General features: G+C 45.4%; 11 non-coding genes across 11 annotated transcripts; all 11 read left to right on the forward strand.

Annotated features, from left to right (window-relative positions):
- The first annotated feature begins 818 nt into the window (after window positions 1-818).
- Window positions 819-1,009, forward strand: LOC146012175 (U2 spliceosomal RNA). Its single transcript, XR_014445348.1, has one exon. It is a non-coding gene; the product is annotated as a U2 spliceosomal RNA (small nuclear RNA).
- A 1,375-nt stretch (window positions 1,010-2,384) lies between these two features.
- Window positions 2,385-2,575, forward strand: LOC146012176 (U2 spliceosomal RNA). The gene has a single exon (XR_014445349.1). It is a non-coding gene; the product is annotated as a U2 spliceosomal RNA (small nuclear RNA).
- Window positions 2,576-3,949: 1,374 nt separating this feature from the next.
- Window positions 3,950-4,140, forward strand: LOC146012177 (U2 spliceosomal RNA). The gene has a single exon (XR_014445350.1). It is a non-coding gene; the product is annotated as a U2 spliceosomal RNA (small nuclear RNA).
- Window positions 4,141-5,514: 1,374 nt separating this feature from the next.
- On the forward strand, window positions 5,515-5,705 carry LOC146012178 (U2 spliceosomal RNA). Its single transcript, XR_014445351.1, has one exon. It is a non-coding gene; the product is annotated as a U2 spliceosomal RNA (small nuclear RNA).
- A 1,374-nt stretch (window positions 5,706-7,079) lies between these two features.
- Window positions 7,080-7,270, forward strand: LOC146012180 (U2 spliceosomal RNA). Its single transcript, XR_014445353.1, has one exon. It is a non-coding gene; the product is annotated as a U2 spliceosomal RNA (small nuclear RNA).
- A 1,815-nt stretch (window positions 7,271-9,085) lies between these two features.
- On the forward strand, window positions 9,086-9,276 carry LOC146012582 (U2 spliceosomal RNA). Its single transcript, XR_014445740.1, has one exon. It is a non-coding gene; the product is annotated as a U2 spliceosomal RNA (small nuclear RNA).
- Window positions 9,277-10,650: 1,374 nt separating this feature from the next.
- On the forward strand, window positions 10,651-10,841 carry LOC146012181 (U2 spliceosomal RNA). Its single transcript, XR_014445354.1, has one exon. It is a non-coding gene; the product is annotated as a U2 spliceosomal RNA (small nuclear RNA).
- Window positions 10,842-12,216: 1,375 nt separating this feature from the next.
- Window positions 12,217-12,407, forward strand: LOC146012182 (U2 spliceosomal RNA). The gene has a single exon (XR_014445355.1). It is a non-coding gene; the product is annotated as a U2 spliceosomal RNA (small nuclear RNA).
- Window positions 12,408-13,781: 1,374 nt separating this feature from the next.
- Window positions 13,782-13,972, forward strand: LOC146012183 (U2 spliceosomal RNA). The gene has a single exon (XR_014445356.1). It is a non-coding gene; the product is annotated as a U2 spliceosomal RNA (small nuclear RNA).
- A 2,623-nt stretch (window positions 13,973-16,595) lies between these two features.
- Window positions 16,596-16,786, forward strand: LOC146012184 (U2 spliceosomal RNA). Its single transcript, XR_014445357.1, has one exon. It is a non-coding gene; the product is annotated as a U2 spliceosomal RNA (small nuclear RNA).
- A 1,374-nt stretch (window positions 16,787-18,160) lies between these two features.
- Window positions 18,161-18,351, forward strand: LOC146012564 (U2 spliceosomal RNA). The gene has a single exon (XR_014445724.1). It is a non-coding gene; the product is annotated as a U2 spliceosomal RNA (small nuclear RNA).
- Window positions 18,352-19,063: the final 712 nt, after the last annotated feature.

Consider the following 19,063-nt stretch of genomic DNA (forward strand, 5'->3'; position numbering starts at 1 on the left):
GGAATTTTTTTTCCTCTTCCATTTTTTTTTGCCGAGCCCAACAATTGATGATCATTGAGAGGGGGATTTAGAAAAAGTATCACTTACCTTCTTCGGACCATCATTTGGGTGGTAACTGCCAATAAAAGAAAACATTGGCCCACCCAGCTCACCTACACATGACTGTCCTGTCTGCCTGTCTGTTCCAAGTGACTGTCTGGCTGTCAGGTTCCGCCGGATTCCGAGTGAGCAGCTTGTGATGTCATAGAGGGCAGATTGTGATGTCACACAAAGGGTCCTGCCACATGAATGCCTGTCCATCTGACTGTCTACTACTGCTGCTGAATGGGCTCAAAACAGGAAAGCCGTCATTGCACCTGATTGTGCAAGATTCCTCCTTCTCCTCTGCAGCAGCTAGCTGATTGATTTACTCAGCAGCAGTTCGTCAGGGACACAGGCATGCAGCAGCAAAGAGCGAGGAGACAGCTGGCTGCTGCTGCTTGCCTGTTGGTCGTCTGCCTAGTGGGTGTGTGTCTGTTGACGCGACGTCAACAGACGGGGCGGAGCACATGCAAATTTGGCCTCCTACCCAGCTGAGGCACCCTGCCCGCCCGCCGACGACCTAATCACAAAATCAGTTGGATGGCTACTCGTCCTCCGGTCCCTGTCCAGCACTTCAAGTCCTATTCACACCTGCCGTACAGCCAGGTATCTTTCAGACTGCAACGACATAGAAGTGATGTGTGTGTGTTAGATGTGTCCGTGGTGCTGATCTCTTCTGCACCAGTGTTGGTGGCCGAATTCCGGTTCGCGCGCTTTGCTGGGACCCCATTCGGGTTATCGCTTCTCGGCCTTTTGGCTAAGATCAAGTGTAGTATCTGTTCTTATCAGTTTAATATCTGATACGCCCCCTATCTGGGGGCCATATATTAAATGGATTTTTAGAACAGGGAGATGGAAGAAGAGCTTGCTCTGTCCACTCCACGCATTGACCTGGTATTGCAGTACTTCCAGGACCGGTGCACCTTCCTAATCTGTTATCCAAAAAAAGACTATTTCCATTCCTGGCACTTAATTTGGAGTATCAATTGTTTGTGCACCTTTGTACTAACTTTGTATTTAGAAATGCATGCATTTGCTGCTTCAAGGTTTAACCCTTGTGCATAAATACTTTGAAATCCTGCCTCCAGTGTATCATTTTGTGACTATTTCTTGACTCCTTGAATTGTACTTTCTGGAATCGAGGCAGTTAAATATTTTTACGTGACACTACACTTGATATCAGCATATGCGGCCTAGCCAAAAGACCGGAAGCCTGCCTAAATTAAATGACTTATCAATCGCTGCGACCTCCCAAAAAATAGGCAAACACTATGTGACTTACCTACGATCTTTCCACGGAAACATCAACTGGATCACAGCAATGGCATTTTTGGACCCCCCTCCCTCTCCATTTGAAATGGCTTGGTTTTTTTTTTTGCTTTTTCTTTCTTGATCTCTTATATTTTTTTTCTTTTCTTTTTGCGCTCTCTTTTCTCTCTCTTTTGTTTTGGGAAATTTTTTTCCTCTTTCCTCTCTTTTGTTTTGGGAATTTTTTTTCCTCTTCCATTTTTTTTTGCCGAGCCCAACAATTGATGATCATTGAGAGGGGGATTTAGAAAAAGTATCACTTATCTTCTTCGGACCATCATTTGGGTGGTAACTGCCAATAAAAGAAAACATTGGCCCACCCAGCTCACCTACACATGACTGTCCTGTCTGCCTGTCTGTTCCAAGTGACTGTCTGGCTGTCAGGTTCCGCCGGATTCCGAGTGAGCAGCTTGTGATGTCATAGAGGGCAGATTGTGATGTCACACAAAGGGTCCTGCCACATGAATGCCTGTCCATCTGACTGTCTACTACTGCTGCTGAATGGGCTCAAAACAGGAAAGCCGTCATTGCACCTGATTGTGCAAGATTCCTCCTTCTCCTCTGCAGCAGCTAGCTGATTGATTTACTCAGCAGCAGTTCGTCAGGGACACAGGCATGCAGCAGCAAAGAGCGAGGAGACAGCTGGCTGCTGCTGCTTGCCTGTTGGTCGTCTGCCTAGTGGGTGTGTGTCTGTTGACGCGACGTCAACAGACGGGGCGGAGCACATGCAAATTTGGCCTCCTACCCAGCTGAGGCACCCTGCCCGCCCGCCGACGACCTAATCACAAAATCAGTTGGATGGCTACTCGTCCTCCGGTCCCTGTCCAGCACTTCAAGTCCTATTCACACCTGCCGTACAGCCAGGTATCTTTCAGACTGCAACGACATAGAAGTGATGTGTGTGTGTTAGATGTGTCCGTGGTGCTGATCTCTTCTGCACCAGTGTTGGTGGCCGAATTCCGGTTCGCGCGCTTTGCTGGGACCCCATTCGGGTTATCGCTTCTCGGCCTTTTGGCTAAGATCAAGTGTAGTATCTGTTCTTATCAGTTTAATATCTGATACGCCCCCTATCTGGGGGCCATATATTAAATGGATTTTTAGAACAGGGAGATGGAAGAAGAGCTTGCTCTGTCCACTCCACGCATTGACCTGGTATTGCAGTACTTCCAGGACCGGTGCACCTTCCTAATCTGTTATCCAAAAAAAGACTATTTCCATTCCTGGCACTTAATTTGGAGTATCAATTGTTTGTGCACCTTTGTACTAACTTTGTATTTAGAAATGCATGCATTTGCTGCTTCAAGGTTTAACCCTTGTGCATAAATACTTTGAAATCCTGCCTCCAGTGTATCATTTTGTGACTATTTCTTGACTCCTTGAATTGTACTTTCTGGAATCGAGGCAGTTAAATATTTTTACGTGACACTACACTTGATATCAGCATATGCGGCCTAGCCAAAAGACCGGAAGCCTGCCTAAATTAAATGACTTATCAATCGCTGCGACCTCCCAAAAAATAGGCAAACACTATGTGACTTACCTACGATCTTTCCACGGAAACATCAACTGGATCACAGCAATGGCATTTTTGGACCCCCCTCCCTCTCCATTTGAAATGGCTTGGTTTTTTTTTTGCTTTTTCTTTCTTGATCTCTTATATTTTTTTTCTTTTCTTTTTGCGCTCTCTTTTCTCTCTCTTTTGTTTTGGGAAATTTTTTTCCTCTTTCCTCTCTTTTGTTTTGGGAATTTTTTTTCCTCTTCCATTTTTTTTTGCCGAGCCCAACAATTGATGATCATTGAGAGGGGGATTTAGAAAAAGTATCACTTACCTTCTTCGGACCATCATTTGGGTGGTAACTGCCAATAAAAGAAAACATTGGCCCACCCAGCTCACCTACACATGACTGTCCTGTCTGCCTGTCTGTTCCAAGTGACTGTCTGGCTGTCAGGTTCCGCCGGATTCCGAGTGAGCAGCTTGTGATGTCATAGAGGGCAGATTGTGATGTCACACAAAGGGTCCTGCCACATGAATGCCTGTCCATCTGACTGTCTACTACTGCTGCTGAATGGGCTCAAAACAGGAAAGCCGTCATTGCACCTGATTGTGCAAGATTCCTCCTTCTCCTCTGCAGCAGCTAGCTGATTGATTTACTCAGCAGCAGTTCGTCAGGGACACAGGCATGCAGCAGCAAAGAGCGAGGAGACAGCTGGCTGCTGCTGCTTGCCTGTTGGTCGTCTGCCTAGTGGGTGTGTGTCTGTTGACGCGACGTCAACAGACGGGGCGGAGCACATGCAAATTTGGCCTCCTACCCAGCTGAGGCACCCTGCCCGCCCGCCGACGACCTAATCACAAAATCAGTTGGATGGCTACTCGTCCTCCGGTCCCTGTCCAGCACTTCAAGTCCTATTCACACCTGCCGTACAGCCAGGTATCTTTCAGACTGCAACGACATAGAAGTGATGTGTGTGTGTTAGATGTGTCCGTGGTGCTGATCTCTTCTGCACCAGTGTTGGTGGCCGAATTCCGGTTCGCGCGCTTTGCTGGGACCCCATTCGGGTTATCGCTTCTCGGCCTTTTGGCTAAGATCAAGTGTAGTATCTGTTCTTATCAGTTTAATATCTGATACGCCCCCTATCTGGGGGCCATATATTAAATGGATTTTTAGAACAGGGAGATGGAAGAAGAGCTTGCTCTGTCCACTCCACGCATTGACCTGGTATTGCAGTACTTCCAGGACCGGTGCACCTTCCTAATCTGTTATCCAAAAAAAGACTATTTCCATTCCTGGCACTTAATTTGGAGTATCAATTGTTTGTGCACCTTTGTACTAACTTTGTATTTAGAAATGCATGCATTTGCTGCTTCAAGGTTTAACCCTTGTGCATAAATACTTTGAAATCCTGCCTCCAGTGTATCATTTTGTGACTATTTCTTGACTCCTTGAATTGTACTTTCTGGAATCGAGGCAGTTAAATATTTTTACGTGACACTACACTTGATATCAGCATATGCGGCCTAGCCAAAAGACCGGAAGCCTGCCTAAATTAAATGACTTATCAATCGCTGCGACCTCCCAAAAAATAGGCAAACACTATGTGACTTACCTACGATCTTTCCACGGAAACATCAACTGGATCACAGCAATGGCATTTTTGGACCCCCCTCCCTCTCCATTTGAAATGGCTTGGTTTTTTTTTTGCTTTTTCTTTCTTGATCTCTTATATTTTTTTTCTTTTCTTTTTGCGCTCTCTTTTCTCTCTCTTTTGTTTTGGGAAATTTTTTTCCTCTTTCCTCTCTTTTGTTTTGGAAATTTTTTTTCCTCTTCCATTTTTTTTTGCCGAGCCCAACAATTGATGATCATTGAGAGGGGGATTTAGAAAAAGTATCACTTATCTTCTTCGGACCATCATTTGGGTGGTAACTGCCAATAAAAGAAAACATTGGCCCACCCAGCTCACCTACACATGACTGTCCTGTCTGCCTGTCTGTTCCAAGTGACTGTCTGGCTGTCAGGTTCCGCCGGATTCCGAGTGAGCAGCTTGTGATGTCATAGAGGGCAGATTGTGATGTCACACAAAGGGTCCTGCCACATGAATGCCTGTCCATCTGACTGTCTACTACTGCTGCTGAATGGGCTCAAAACAGGAAAGCCGTCATTGCACCTGATTGTGCAAGATTCCTCCTTCTCCTCTGCAGCAGCTAGCTGATTGATTTACTCAGCAGCAGTTCGTCAGGGACACAGGCATGCAGCAGCAAAGAGCGAGGAGACAGCTGGCTGCTGCTGCTTGCCTGTTGGTCGTCTGCCTAGTGGGTGTGTGTCTGTTGACGCGACGTCAACAGACGGGGCGGAGCACATGCAAATTTGGCCTCCTACCCAGCTGAGGCACCCTGCCCGCCCGCCGACGACCTAATCACAAAATCAGTTGGATGGCTACTCGTCCTCCGGTCCCTGTCCAGCACTTCAAGTCCTATTCACACCTGCCGTACAGCCAGGTATCTTTCAGACTGCAACGACATAGAAGTGATGTGTGTGTGTTAGATGTGTCCGTGGTGCTGATCTCTTCTGCACCAGTGTTGGTGGCCGAATTCCGGTTCGCGCGCTTTGCTGGGACCCCATTCGGGTTATCGCTTCTCGGCCTTTTGGCTAAGATCAAGTGTAGTATCTGTTCTTATCAGTTTAATATCTGATACGCCCCCTATCTGGGGGCCATATATTAAATGGATTTTTAGAACAGGGAGATGGAAGAAGAGCTTGCTCTGTCCACTCCACGCATTGACCTGGTATTGCAGTACTTCCAGGACCGGTGCACCTTCCTAATCTGTTATCCAAAAAAAGACTATTTCCATTCCTGGCACTTAATTTGGAGTATCAATTGTTTGTGCACCTTTGTACTAACTTTGTATTTAGAAATGCATGCATTTGCTGCTTCAAGGTTTAACCCTTGTGCATAAATACTTTGAAATCCTGCCTCCAGTGTATCATTTTGTGACTATTTCTTGACTCCTTGAATTGTACTTTCTGGAATCGAGGCAGTTAAATATTTTTACGTGACACTACACTTGATATCAGCATATGCGGCCTAGCCAAAAGACCGGAAGCCTGCCTAAATTAAATGACTTATCAATCGCTGCGACCTCCCAAAAAATAGGCAAACACTATGTGACTTACCTACGATCTTTCCACGGAAACATCAACTGGATCACAGCAATGGCATTTTTGGACCCCCCTCCCTCTCCATTTGAAATGGCTTGGTTTTTTTTTTGCTTTTTCTTTCTTGATCTCTTATATTTTTTTTCTTTTCTTTTTGCGCTCTCTTTTCTCTCTCTTTTGTTTTGGGAAATTTTTTTCCTCTTTCCTCTCTTTTGTTTTGGGAATTTTTTTTCCTCTTCCATTTTTTTTTGCCGAGCCCAACAATTGATGATCATTGAGAGGGGGATTTAGAAAAAGTATCACTTACCTTCTTCGGACCATCATTTGGGTGGTAACTGCCAATAAAAGAAAACATTGGCCCACCCAGCTCACCTACACATGACTGTCCTGTCTGCCTGTCTGTTCCAAGTGACTGTCTGGCTGTCAGGTTCCGCCGGATTCCGAGTGAGCAGCTTGTGATGTCATAGAGGGCAGATTGTGATGTCACACAAAGGGTCCTGCCACATGAATGCCTGTCCATCTGACTGTCTACTACTGCTGCTGAATGGGCTCAAAACAGGAAAGCCGTCATTGCACCTGATTGTGCAAGATTCCTCCTTCTCCTCTGCAGCAGCTAGCTGATTGATTTACTCAGCAGCAGTTCGTCAGGGACACAGGCATGCAGCAGCAAAGAGCGAGGAGACAGCTGGCTGCTGCTGCTTGCCTGTTGGTCGTCTGCCTAGTGGGTGTGTGTCTGTTGACGCGACGTCAACAGACGGGGCGGAGCACATGCAAATTTGGCCTCCTACCCAGCTGAGGCACCCTGCCCGCCCGCCGACGACCTAATCACAAAATCAGTTGGATGGCTACTCGTCCTCCGGTCCCTGTCCAGCACTTCAAGTCCTATTCACACCTGCCGTACAGCCAGGTATCTTTCAGACTGCAACGACATAGAAGTGATGTGTGTGTGTTAGATGTGTCCGTGGTGCTGATCTCTTCTGCACCAGTGTTGGTGGCCGAATTCCGGTTCGCGCGCTTTGCTGGGACCCCATTCGGGTTATCGCTTCTCGGCCTTTTGGCTAAGATCAAGTGTAGTATCTGTTCTTATCAGTTTAATATCTGATACGCCCCCTATCTGGGGGCCATATATTAAATGGATTTTTAGAACAGGGAGATGGAAGAAGAGCTTGCTCTGTCCACTCCACGCATTGACCTGGTATTGCAGTACTTCCAGGACCGGTGCACCTTCCTAATCTGTTATCCAAAAAAAGACTATTTCCATTCCTGGCACTTAATTTGGAGTATCAATTGTTTGTGCACCTTTGTACAGGTCGAGTATCCCGTATCCGAGTATCCGTTATCCGAATTATTCCGAAATACGGACATTCCAGAAAGTGAAAAAAAAAATTTTTTTTGCTAAAAACTCACTGGGGACATTTGTAACAGCATCACTGGGGACATGATATGTAACTGGCACTATATATGTGCAAGACAATGATTGCTTGGCATTCAAATTCAGTGCTGAGATAGTACACACATTTTGTTTCACGTTTTGAAACCTTGTTTTTTGAACAATTAAAATATATTTGTGTGTATTTTATGTGGTAATAAAATATATTTGTGTGTATATTATGTGTTTATACAGCATACATGCAAGATACTTCAAAATACATCATTGAAATATTAAAATATTCCAAAATACGGAATAATCCGTTATCCAAAATTCTCCTGGTCCCGAGCATTTTGGATACGGGATACTCAACCTGTACTAACTTTGTATTTAGAAATGCATGCATTTGCTGCTTCAAGGTTTAACCCTTGTGCATAAATACTTTGAAATCCTGCCTCCAGTGTATCATTTTGTGACTATTTCTTGACTCCTTGAATTGTACTTTCTGGAATCGAGGCAGTTAAATATTTTTACGTGACACTACACTTGATATCAGCATATGCGGCCTAGCCAAAAGACCGGAAGCCTGCCTAAATTAAATGACTTATCAATCGCTGCGACCTCCCAAAAAATAGGCAAACACTATGTGACTTACCTACGATCTTTCCACGGAAACATCAACTGGATCACAGCAATGGCATTTTTGGACCCCCCTCCCTCTCCATTTGAAATGGCTTGGTTTTTTTTTTGCTTTTTCTTTCTTGATCTCTTATATTTTTTTTCTTTTCTTTTTGCGCTCTCTTTTCTCTCTCTTTTGTTTTGGGAAATTTTTTTCCTCTTTCCTCTCTTTTGTTTTGGGAATTTTTTTTCCTCTTCCATTTTTTTTTGCCGAGCCCAACAATTGATGATCATTGAGAGGGGGATTTAGAAAAAGTATCACTTACCTTCTTCGGACCATCATTTGGGTGGTAACTGCCAATAAAAGAAAACATTGGCCCACCCAGCTCACCTACACATGACTGTCCTGTCTGCCTGTCTGTTCCAAGTGACTGTCTGGCTGTCAGGTTCCGCCGGATTCCGAGTGAGCAGCTTGTGATGTCATAGAGGGCAGATTGTGATGTCACACAAAGGGTCCTGCCACATGAATGCCTGTCCATCTGACTGTCTACTACTGCTGCTGAATGGGCTCAAAACAGGAAAGCCGTCATTGCACCTGATTGTGCAAGATTCCTCCTTCTCCTCTGCAGCAGCTAGCTGATTGATTTACTCAGCAGCAGTTCGTCAGGGACACAGGCATGCAGCAGCAAAGAGCGAGGAGACAGCTGGCTGCTGCTGCTTGCCTGTTGGTCGTCTGCCTAGTGGGTGTGTGTCTGTTGACGCGACGTCAACAGACGGGGCGGAGCACATGCAAATTTGGCCTCCTACCCAGCTGAGGCACCCTGCCCGCCCGCCGACGACCTAATCACAAAATCAGTTGGATGGCTACTCGTCCTCCGGTCCCTGTCCAGCACTTCAAGTCCTATTCACACCTGCCGTACAGCCAGGTATCTTTCAGACTGCAACGACATAGAAGTGATGTGTGTGTGTTAGATGTGTCCGTGGTGCTGATCTCTTCTGCACCAGTGTTGGTGGCCGAATTCCGGTTCGCGCGCTTTGCTGGGACCCCATTCGGGTTATCGCTTCTCGGCCTTTTGGCTAAGATCAAGTGTAGTATCTGTTCTTATCAGTTTAATATCTGATACGCCCCCTATCTGGGGGCCATATATTAAATGGATTTTTAGAACAGGGAGATGGAAGAAAAGCTTGCTCTGTCCACTCCACGCATTGACCTGGTATTGCAGTACTTCCAGGACCGGTGCACCTTCCTAATCTGTTATCCAAAAAAAGACTATTTCCATTCCTGGCACTTAATTTGGAGTATCAATTGTTTGTGCACCTTTTTACTAACTTTGTATTTAGAAATGCATGCATTTGCTGCTTCAAGGTTTAACCCTTGTGCATAAATACTTTGAAATCCTGCCTCCAGTGTATCATTTTGTGACTATTTCTTGACTCCTTGAATTGTACTTTCTGGAATCGAGGCAGTTAAATATTTTTACGTGACACTACACTTGATATCAGCATATGCGGCCTAGCCAAAAGACCGGAAGCCTGCCTAAATTAAATGACTTATCAATCGCTGCGACCTCCCAAAAAATAGGCAAACACTATGTGACTTACCTACGATCTTTCCACGGAAACATCAACTGGATCACAGCAATGGCATTTTTGGACCCCCCTCCCTCTCCATTTGAAATGGCTTGGTTTTTTTTTTGCTTTTTCTTTCTTGATCTCTTATATTTTTTTTCTTTTCTTTTTGCGCTCTCTTTTCTCTCTCTTTTGTTTTGGGAAATTTTTTTCCTCTTTCCTCTCTTTTGTTTTGGGAATTTTTTTTCCTCTTCCATTTTTTTTTGCCGAGCCCAACAATTGATGATCATTGAGAGGGGGATTTAGAAAAAGTATCACTTACCTTCTTCGGACCATCATTTGGGTGGTAACTGCCAATAAAAGAAAACATTGGCCCACCCAGCTCACCTACACATGACTGTCCTGTCTGCCTGTCTGTTCCAAGTGACTGTCTGGCTGTCAGGTTCCGCCGGATTCCGAGTGAGCAGCTTGTGATGTCATAGAGGGCAGATTGTGATGTCACACAAAGGGTCCTGCCACATGAATGCCTGTCCATCTGACTGTCTACTACTGCTGCTGAATGGGCTCAAAACAGGAAAGCCGTCATTGCACCTGATTGTGCAAGATTCCTCCTTCTCCTCTGCAGCAGCTAGCTGATTGATTTACTCAGCAGCAGTTCGTCAGGGACACAGGCATGCAGCAGCAAAGAGCGAGGAGACAGCTGGCTGCTGCTGCTTGCCTGTTGGTCGTCTGCCTAGTGGGTGTGTGTCTGTTGACGCGACGTCAACAGACGGGGCGGAGCACATGCAAATTTGGCCTCCTACCCAGCTGAGGCACCCTGCCCGCCCGCCGACGACCTAATCACAAAATCAGTTGGATGGCTACTCGTCCTCCGGTCCCTGTCCAGCACTTCAAGTCCTATTCACACCTGCCGTACAGCCAGGTATCTTTCAGACTGCAACGACATAGAAGTGATGTGTGTGTGTTAGATGTGTCCGTGGTGCTGATCTCTTCTGCACCAGTGTTGGTGGCCGAATTCCGGTTCGCGCGCTTTGCTGGGACCCCATTCGGGTTATCGCTTCTCGGCCTTTTGGCTAAGATCAAGTGTAGTATCTGTTCTTATCAGTTTAATATCTGATACGCCCCCTATCTGGGGGCCATATATTAAATGGATTTTTAGAACAGGGAGATGGAAGAAGAGCTTGCTCTGTCCACTCCACGCATTGACCTGGTATTGCAGTACTTCCAGGACCGGTGCACCTTCCTAATCTGTTATCCAAAAAAAGACTATTTCCATTCCTGGCACTTAATTTGGAGTATCAATTGTTTGTGCACCTTTGTACTAACTTTGTATTTAGAAATGCATGCATTTGCTGCTTCAAGGTTTAACCCTTGTGCATAAATACTTTGAAATCCTGCCTCCAGTGTATCATTTTGTGACTATTTCTTGACTCCTTGAATTGTACTTTCTGGAATCGAGGCAGTTAAATATTTTTACGTGACACTACACTTGATATCAGCATATGCGGCCTAGCCAAAAGACCGGAAGCCTGCCTAAATTAAATGACTTATCATTCGCTGCGACCTCCCAAAAAATAGGCAAACACTATGTGACTTACCTACGATCTTTCCACGGAAACATCAACTGGATCACAGCAATGGCATTTTTGGACCCCCCTCCCTCTCCATTTGAAATGGCTTGGTTTTTTTTTTTGCTTTTTCTTTCTTGATCTCTTATATTTTTTTTCTTTTCTTTTTGCGCTCTCTTTTCTCTCTCTTTTGTTTTGGGAATTTTTTTTCCTCTTTCCTCTCTTTTGTTTTGGGAATTTTTTTTCCTCTTCCATTTTTTTTTGCCGAGCCCAACAATTGATGATCATTGAGAGGGGGATTTAGAAAAAGTATCACTTACCTTCTTCGGACCATCATTTGGGTGGTAACTGCCAATAAAAGAAAACATTGGCCCACCCAGCTCACCTACACATGGCTGTCCTGTCTGCCTGTCTGTTCCAAGTGACTGTCTGGCTGTCAGGTTCCGCCGGATTCCGAGTGAGCAGCTTGTGATGTCATAGAGGGCAGATTGTGATGTCACACAAAGGGTCCTGCCACATGAATGCCTGTCCATCTGACTGTCTACTACTGCTGCTGAATGGGCTCAAAACAGGAAAGCCGTCATTGCACCTGATTGTGCAAGATTCCTCCTTCTCCTCTGCAGCAGCTAGCTGATTGATTTACTCAGCAGCAGTTCGTCAGGGACACAGGCATGCAGCAGCAAAGAGCGAGGAGACAGCTGGCTGCTGCTGCTTGCCTGTTGGTCGTCTGCCTAGTGGGTGTGTGTCTGTTGACGCGACGTCAACAGACGGGGCGGAGCACATGCAAATTTGGCCTCCTACCCAGCTGAGGCACCCTGCCCGCCCGCCGACGACCTAATCACAAAATCAGTTGGATGGCTACTCGTCCTCCGGTCCCTGTTCAGCACTTCAAGTCCTATTCACACCTGCCGTACAGCCAGGTATCTTTCAGACTGCAACGACATAGAAGTGATGTGTGTGTGTTAGATGTGTCCGTGGTGCTGATCTCTTCTGCACCAGTGTTGGTGGCCGAATTCCGGTTCGCGCGCTTTGCTGGGACCCCATTCGGGTTATCGCTTCTCGGCCTTTTGGCTAAGATCAAGTGTAGTATCTGTTCTTATCAGTTTAATATCTGATACGCCCCCTATCTGGGGGCCATATATTAAATGGATTTTTAGAACAGGGAGATGGAAGAAGAGCTTGCTCTGTCCACTCCACGCATTGACCTGGTATTGCAGTACTTCCAGGACCGGTGCACCTTCCTAATCTGTTATCCAAAAAAAGACTATTTCCATTCCTGGCACTTAATTTGGAGTATCAATTGTTTGTGCACCTTTGTACTAACTTTGTATTTAGAAATGCATGCATTTGCTGCTTCAAGGTTTAACCCTTGTGCATAAATACTTTGAAATCCTGCCTCCAGTGTATCATTTTGTGACTATTTCTTGACTCCTTGAATTGTACTTTCTGGAATCGAGGCAGTTAAATATTTTTACGTGACACTACACTTGATATCAGCATATGCGGCCTAGCCAAAAGACCGGAAGCCTGCCTAAATTAAATGACTTATCAATCGCTGCGACCTCCCAAAAAATAGGCAAACACTATGTGACTTACCTACGATCTTTCCACGGAAACATCAACTGGATCACAGCAATGGCATTTTTGGACCCCCCTCCCTCTCCATTTGAAATGGCTTGGTTTTTTTTTTGCTTTTTCTTTCTTGATCTCTTATATTTTTTTTCTTTTCTTTTTGCGCTCTCTTTTCTCTCTCTTTTGTTTTGGGAAATTTTTTTCCTCTTTCCTCTCTTTTGTTTTGGGAATTTTTTTTCCTCTTCCATTTTTTTTTGCCGAGCCCAACAATTGATGATCATTGAGAGGGGGATTTAGAAAAAGTATCACTTACCTTCTTCGGACCATCATTTGGGTGGTAACTGCCAATAAAAGAAAACATTGGCCCACCCAGCTCACCTACACATGACTGTCCTGTCTGCCTGTCTGTTCCAAGTGACTGTCTGGCTGTCAGGTTCCGCCGGATTCCGAGTGAGCAGCTTGTGATGTCATAGAGGGCAGATTGTGATGTCACACAAAGGGTCCTGCCACATGAATGCCTGTCCATCTGACTGTCTACTACTGCTGCTGAATGGGCTCAAAACAGGAAAGCCGTCATTGCACCTGATTGTGCAAGATTCCTCCTTCTCCTCTGCAGCAGCTAGCTGATTGATTTACTCAGCAGCAGTTCGTCAGGGACACAGGCATGCAGCAGCAAAGAGCGAGGAGACAGCTGGCTGCTGCTGCTTGCCTGTTGGTCGTCTGCCTAGTGGGTGTGTGTCTGTTGACGCGACGTCAACAGACGGGGCGGAGCACATGCAAATTTGGCCTCCTACCCAGCTGAGGCACCCTGCCCGCCCGCCGACGACCTAATCACAAAATCAGTTGGATGGCTACTCGTCCTCCGGTCCCTGTCCAGCACTTCAAGTCCTATTCACACCTGCCGTACAGCCAGGTATCTTTCAGACTGCAACGACATAGAAGTGATGTGTGTGTGTTAGATGTGTCCGTGGTGCTGATCTCTTCTGCACCAGTGTTGGTGGCCGAATTCCGGTTCGCGCGCTTTGCTGGGACCCCATTCGGGTTATCGCTTCTCGGCCTTTTGGCTAAGATCAAGTGTAGTATCTGTTCTTATCAGTTTAATATCTGATACGCCCCCTATCTGGGGGCCATATATTAAATGGATTTTTAGAACAGGGAGATGGAAGAAGAGCTTGCTCTGTCCACTCCACGCATTGACCTGGTATTGCAGTACTTCCAGGACCGGTGCACCTTCCTAATCTGTTATCCAAAAAAAAGACTATTTCCATTCCTGGCACTTAATTTGGAGTATCAATTGTTTGTGCACCTTTGTACTAACTTTGTATTTAGAAATGCATGCATTTGCTGCTAGAGCTTCATTGGACACTCTTAAGGCATGGGACAAATTCTCCAGACTTATGTTGTTAAACCTGCCATCACCCAATTTGTCTTTATTAGGCCTCTCCTCTTTGATCCCCAACCTGAACCTATCCCCATGGTACGACAAGGGCATTAAAAGGATCAGCGACCTGCACTCTGGCGATGTTCTTATGTCCTTCTCTCAACTTCAAGCTTCCTTCTCCCTCCCCGCTGCTGATTTTTACAAGTTTTTACAAGTTAGACACTGGTTACAGTCATACCCTCTTCTGTTTGATCCCTCCAGAAGAGTGCCCCCCCATATCCTTTCACGCCTTTCATCTCCTTACCGAAAGGGAGGCATCTCCTTCTGGTACTCCCTGTTAGTAACCTCCACACAACCTGATAAAACACAGCCGCATTTAAACTGGGAAAGAGATTTAAACTTCTGCTTAGAAGCTAAAGAATGGTCTAACCTGTTCGCATCTGTCTTTAAAATGTCCAAATGTATTTCCCATGTTGAAATGTATATGAAACTATTCTACCGCATATATCTAACCCCCGCTAAACTACACAAATTCTGGCCGGCTCAGTCTAACCTGTGCTGGCGAGGATGTGGATCGGTGGGGGATATTATCCACATTTTTTGGTCTTGCCCTCATATCCGCCCCCTATGGGGCTGGGTTGAAGACCTCATTCGGAAAGTAACGGGCCTCCATATCTCCTTGTCCCCACCAGTAGCACTTCTACATATTTTTCCAGAATGTATCTCTATACATAATAGATACCTCATTACTCATATGTTTATCGCCACCAAAACTGCGATAGCACAATTCTGGAAGCACCCTCTCCCACCCCCAGAGGACCTAATCATAACTAAGCTTACCCACAACTGCACTATGGAAACCCTATATAGCCGTTACTCCCCCCCCTATTCCTCAATCCTTCCGAAATGGTCTGACTGGCAGGAGTTCCTATCTGTGAACCCACAAGACTCACCCCCCGGGTAGGTAGGCTCCTCGCACTGCTTGCCCTTTTGATGTTTTGATGTTTTGCCTTACCACTTTGTTTTCCATAATTGTATACATGCATCTCCTAATGTCAATTGTAAAACCCTTGTAATTTTATTTGTGACATTGCCCTGTGAACCCCCCCCCCTTTTTCTTTTCTTTTCTGTAACCCCCCCCCCCCCCCTCATGTTATAAAAACCTAATAAAAATTATTGTTTAAAAAAAAAAAAGAAATGCATGCATTTGCTGCTTCAAGGTTTAACCCTTGTGCATAAATACTTTGAAATCCTGCCTCCAGTGTATCATTTTGTGACTATTTCTTGACTCCTTGAATTGTACTTTCTGGAATCGAGGCAGTTAAATATTTTTACGTGACACTACACTTGATATCAGCATATGCGGCCTAGCCAAAAGACCGGAAGCCTGCCTAAATTAAATGACTTATCAATCGCTGCGACCTCCCAAAAAATAGGCAAACACTATGTGACTTACCTACGATCTTTCCACGGAAACATCAACTGGATCACAGCAATGGCATTTTTGGACCCCCCTCCCTCTCCATTTGAAATGGCTTGGTTTTTTTTTTGCTTTTTCTTTCTTGATCTCTTATATTTTTTTTTCTTTTCTTTTTGCGCTCTCTTTTCTCTCTCTTTTGTTTTGGGAAATTTTTTTCCTCTTTCCTCTCTTTTGTTTTGGGAATTTTTTTTCCTCTTCCATTTTTTTTTGCCGAGCCCAACAATTGATGATCATTGAGAGGGGGATTTAGAAAAAGTATCACTTACCTTCTTCGGACCATCATTTGGGTGGTAACTGCCAATAAAAGAAAACATTGGCCCACCCAGCTCACCTACACATGACTGTCCTGTCTGCCTGTCTGTTCCAAGTGACTGTCTGGCTGTCAGGTTCCGCCGGATTCCGAGTGAGCAGCTTGTGATGTCATAGAGGGCAGATTGTGATGTCACACAAAGGGTCCTGCCACATGAATGCCTGTCCATCTGACTGTCTACTACTGCTGCTGAATGGGCTCAAAACAGGAAAGCCGTCATTGCACCTGATTGTGCAAGATTCCTCCTTCTCCTCTGCAGCAGCTAGCTGATTGATTTACTCAGCAGCAGTTCGTCAGGGACACAGGCATGCAGCAGCAAAGAGCGAGGAGACAGCTGGCTGCTGCTGCTTGCCTGTTGGTCGTCTGCCTAGTGGGTGTGTGTCTGTTGACGCGACGTCAACAGACGGGGCGGAGCACATGCAAATTTGGCCTCCTACCCAGCTGAGGCACCCTGCCCGCCCGCCGACGACCTAATCACAAAATCAGTTGGATGGCTACTCATCCTCCGGTCCCTGTCCAGCACTTCAAGTCCTATTCACACCTGCCGTACAGCCAGGTATCTTTCAGACTGCAACGACATAGAAGTGATGTGTGTGTGTTAGATGTGTCCGTGGTGCTGATCTCTTCTGCACCAGTGTTGGTGGCCGAATTCCGGTTCGCGCGCTTTGCTGGGACCCCATTCGGGTTATCGCTTCTCGGCCTTTTGGCTAAGATCAAGTGTAGTATCTGTTCTTATCAGTTTAATATCTGATACGCCCCCTATCTGGGGGCCATATATTAAATGGATTTTTAGAACAGGGAGATGGAAGAAGAGCTTGCTCTGTCCACTCCACGCATTGACCTGGTATTGCAGTACTTCCAGGACCGGTGCACCTTCCTAATCTGTTATCCAAAAAAAGACTATTTCCATTCCTGGCACTTAATTTGGAGTATCAATTGTTTGTGCACCTTTGTACTAACTTTGTATTTAGAAATGCATGCATTTGCTGCTTCAAGGTTTAACCCTTGTGCATAAATACTTTGAAATCCTGCCTCCAGTGTATCATTTTGTGACTATTTCTTGACTCCTTGAATTGTACTTTCTGGAATCGAGGCAGTTAAATATTTTTACGTGACACTACACTTGATATCAGCATATGCGGCCTAGCCAAAAGACCGGAAGCCTGCCTAAATTAAATGACTTATCAATCGCTGCGACCTCCCAAAAAATAGGCAAACACTATGTGACTTACCTACGATCTTTCCACGGAAACATCAACTGGATCACAGCAATGGCATTTTTGGACCCCCCTCCCTCTCCATTTGAAATGGCTTGGTTTTTTTTTTGCTTTTTCTTTCTTGATCTCTTATATTTTTTTTCTTTTCTTTTTGCGCTCTCTTTTCTCTCTCTTTTGTTTTGGGAAATTTTTTTCCTCTTTCCTCTCTTTTGTTTTGGGAATTTTTTTTCCTCTTCCATTTTTTTTTGCCGAGCCCAACAATTGATGATCATTGAGAGGGGGATTTAGAAAAAGTATCACTTACCTTCTTCGGACCATCATTTGGGTGGTAACTGCCAATAAAAGAAAACATTGGCCCACCCAGCTCACCTACACATGACTGTCCTGTCTGCCTGTCTGTTCCAAGTGACTGTCTGGCTGTCAGGTTCCGCCGGATTCCGAGTGAGCAGCTTGTGATGTCATAGAGGGCAGATTGTGATGTCACACAAAGGGTCCTGCCACATGAATGCCTGTCCATCTGACTGTCTACTACTGCTGCTGAATGGGCTCAAAACAGGAAAGCCGTCATTGCACCTGATTGTGCAAGATTCCTCCTTCTCCTCTGCAGCAGCTAGCTGATTGATTTACTCAGCAGCAGTTCGTCAGGGACACAGGCATGCAGCAGCAAAGAGCGAGGAGACAGCTGGCTGCTGCTGCTTGCCTGTTGGTCGTCTGCCTAGTGGGTGTGTGTCTGTTGACGCGACGTCAACAGACGGGGCGGAGCACATGCAAATTTGGCCTCCTACCCAGCTGAGGCACCCTGCCCGCCCGCCGACGACCTAATCACAAAATCAGTTGGATGGCTACTCGTCCTCCGGTCCCTGTCCAGCACTTCAAGTCCTATTCACACCTGCCGTACAGCCAGGTATCTTTCAGACTGCAACGACATAGAAGTGATGTGTGTGTGTTAGATGTGTCCGTGGTGCTGATCTCTTCTGCACCAGTGTTGGTGGCCGAATTCCGGTTCGCGCGCTTTGCTGGGACCCCATTCGGGTTATCGCTTCTCGGCCTTTTGGCTAAGATCAAGTGTAGTATCTGTTCTTATCAGTTTAATATCTGATACGCCCCCTATCTGGGGGCCATATATTAAATGGATTTTTAGAACAGGGAGATAGAAGAAGAGCTTGCTCTGTCCACTCCACGCATTGACCTGGTATTGCAGTACTTCCAGGACCGGTGCACCTTCCTAATCTGTTATCCAAAAAAAGACTATTTCCATTCCTGGCACTTAATTTGGAGTATCAATTGTTTGTGCACCTTTGTACTAACTTTGTATTTAGAAATGCATGCATTTGCTGCTTCAAGGTTTAACCCTTGTGCATAAATACTTTGAAATCCTGCCTCCAGTGTATCATTTTGTGACTATTTCTTGACTCCTTGAATTGTACTTTCTGGAATCGAGGCAGTTAAATATTTTTACGTGACACTACACTTGATATCAGCATATGCGGCCTAGCCAAAAGACCGGAAGCCTGCCTAAATTAAATGACTTATCAATCGCTGCGACCTCCCAAAAAATAGGCAAACACTATGTGACTTACCTACGATCTTTCCACGGAAACATCAACTGGATCACAGCAATGGCATTTTTGGACCCCCCTCCCTCTCCATTTGAAATGGCTTGGTTTTTTTTTTTGCTTTTTCTTTCTTGATCTCTTATATTTTTTTTCTTTTCTTTTTGCGCTCTCTTTTCTCTCTCTTTTGTTTTGGGAAATTTTTTTCCTCTTTCCTCTCTTTTGTTTTGGGAATTTTTTTTCCTCTTCCATTTTTTTTTGCCGAGCCTAACAATTGATGATCATTGAGAGGGGGATTTAGAAAAAGTATCACTTACCTTCTTCGGACCATCATTTGGGTGGTAACTGCCAATAAAAGAAAACATTGGCCCACCCAGCTCACCTA

Source organism: Crinia signifera, chromosome 6 (genome assembly GCF_055691185.1).
Source record: "Crinia signifera chromosome 6, ASM5569118v1, whole genome shotgun sequence".
NCBI classification, from domain to species: Eukaryota; Metazoa; Chordata; class Amphibia; order Anura; family Myobatrachidae; genus Crinia; species Crinia signifera.